Source organism: Pteropus vampyrus, unplaced genomic scaffold (assembly GCF_000151845.1).
Source record: "Pteropus vampyrus isolate Shadow unplaced genomic scaffold, Pvam_2.0 Scaffold93, whole genome shotgun sequence".
NCBI lineage: Eukaryota > Metazoa > Chordata > Mammalia > Chiroptera > Pteropodidae > Pteropus > Pteropus vampyrus.
The window spans coordinates 1,672,722-1,675,327 of record NW_011888874.1 but is presented as its reverse complement, the minus strand read 5'-3'; the positions used below and the strand labels follow the sequence as shown (position 1 = coordinate 1,675,327).

At 39.3% G+C, this 2,606-nt stretch overlaps 1 protein-coding gene across 2 annotated transcripts in view; it reads left to right on the top strand.

Annotated features, from left to right (window-relative positions):
• The window catches only part of DAW1 (dynein assembly factor with WD repeats 1), a 38,222-nt gene that overhangs the window by 19,097 nt on the left and 16,519 nt on the right, over nucleotides 1-2,606 (top strand). The gene's annotated exons all lie outside the window — the stretch shown is intronic.

The following is a 2,606-nucleotide window of genomic DNA, read 5'->3' as shown; positions in this document are numbered from 1 at the left end:
GGCTTCCTGAATGCTTGTAGTAACTAGGCTAACCACTGGCGTACTTAGCCTCTCTTCCCTCTGGTTGGGTTCTAAGCTTGCCAAGAGTTAGCTGTACTTGTCCATAAACCTGCTTATATTGGTTGTGCTTTCAACCATAAGTATGTAATTTAGTATGTAACTTAATTAAATATTGCTTAAACAAATAAAATGTGAGTCTGAAAATAAAGCTGTTGTTTTTTATGAAAGTATAGCAAAGATAAATATTGAAAAATATTGTTACTAAATGAAGTTGTAGATAAGATCAATGTAAAAATGAGAAAACACATTGTAAAAATTTAGAAAAATTTTTGTACTCACATTGTTCTTCTGCAGGTATGCTTAAATTTAAGTTATTATTATTATTATTTTTAAAAATTGGAAATTACAGAGGTTGGATATAATTTCTGTAAAACAGGTAATGAATTCCAATTAGCTGGCCGGTAGTCAAAGAAAAGGCCTTGGCCTCTTATCCAAAGATTGGCAAATGGATGTTTATATTCGTATATATATTCATTTTGAGTAAAAAATTTAACACATGTTTCTTTTTTCATGGGCACCTGCTTTAACTGACTTTCTCCATTAACCAGGCTGGTTCAGTAAATAGGGTTGTTTTCCTGTCGTGTCCTGATGGCTAGAAAACAGTAAATGGTTTAAAAGCTAAGAAGAGAAAGATCACCGTGATACCTTCTGGTTAGAGCCTTTATGGATGAGATGAGATTAAAGCAGGAGCGTGGCAGGTGGAGGAGAGACGGGGGTGGCGAGGGCACCCCGGGGCGACGAGACGTCAGCACCTCAGTATTTTAGGTAGGACTTTGTCGGGCAGGCTCAGTGGCCCTCCGTCTCCCTAGAAGTGGGCGAGGTCAGAGCGTTCTGTGCAGTTTGAACTCTGTTCCGGAGGAATGAGTCGCTGAGAAAGGTTTGCGAACGAAGGAGTGACACCATGACAAGATTAATTTGGCGGGATTGCTCTGGCAGAGAGAAAGGATCGGAGGGTTCGGGGGAGAAAAGAAACAGGAGGCGAGGAGATTAGTGGAAAGCAGATAAAATCATACATTTACGAGATGATGGAAACTTAGTCCAGGATAGTAGCAGAGACAATAAACGGCACTTTATAAAAATGTGATGCACTTGGAGTAGAAATTTTATACCGCAGATTTTAAGAACTTGATATCTAGTTTGCTAATGTTGTGATACCTTTGGAAAATGTAATACATTTTAAAAATACATTAATTGTGATGACACAGTCGAACGTAATTGGTACATTAAAATGATTAAATATTCCAATTAAATTACAGAAACTTTAACATTGATGTATGCATTTTTTTACATTGTAGAGAATGATAATTTTTATAATACCTTACTAAATCAGCTTGTGGGAGAGAAAGATTTTATTGAAATTATAAATGATACTGTTTTACCTCTAGTATAATTTCTCCTTTTAATTGCAGCGTTATTTAAAGGAGTTTGAAAGTATATTTTCTATAATACTATATTCTTTAATAGTCTATTTAACAGACATGATAATTTTGGATATCTAATTGAGAACAAAGATTTTGGGGATGGAGAGGTGAAGAACACTTCTCACTTTTTGGGGCTTCTATTAGATTCTATCAAGACTCTCAGTAAAAAACCCGCTTGTCCAATTGCATAGCTACCTCAGTCTTGTGATTTATGTGGGGGATAGAGCAGCATTTTTCACTGTACTTTGGGGCATTGAGGTTTTAGCAGAGTGAGTTCAAGACAGTTGCCAAAGAATAAGAGTGAGAAAGACAGAGAGGCAGACAGAGAGAGAGAGAGAGAGAGAGAGACTTCAATTAGTTTAGAGTTTATCTGTCTTACACATTAGGTCAGGAGTAAGCTTTGATTCAATAAAGCAATTCTAAAAAAACATTAGAATTAGTAATATCTTTTATGACGTGGTGTCATATGGATGTAAGAAGGGTATGCGATAGAACAGAAATTGATCGAGACACAGCAGTAGCCTGAGACTGACACATTTGAGGTGCAGGAAGGATGGGAACAGGAGGAGGGAACTGAGGAAGAACTCGGGGCTTTCAGCACACCCGGAGCAGAAGTTGCACTGAACAGCCACTGATCGGGAATGTCTTAGACTGGATGCCACAGGAGACAGGCTCCGGGTAGAGAACTAGCCTGAGTGTTAGGGCGCTTTGGGTGGGTGCATGGGAATTCCCAGGACAAGCTGTCCCTGGAGGTCTCTGCAGAAGGGACCTTGCTTTCCTTTATTGTCCGAGGCCACAGAACTGCTATGTGGGTGGCCGGAGAACAAAGGAGGAAAGCAAGGCATTAGCGTTAGTCTGGACAACTAAAAATTCTGCAACTGTGCTGAGCATTTATAATTCACTTTGGGATATGTGTGTTGGGTCTTAAAACCTTCACATTTTTAAACAAGGAGCTTGCACTGTAAATGAGGATCCCAGATTGGAACAGTTCGATGACTTGCTTGCAAGCACGGGTAGAGGTCAGGGGTAAAGGGAAACGTTTTAGTTGCATATCAAATGTCGAGCAGGCTAGTCTACTCCTAACTGTTGAGTCTTGACAGTAGCCCTGTTACACAGGAAGTGTGG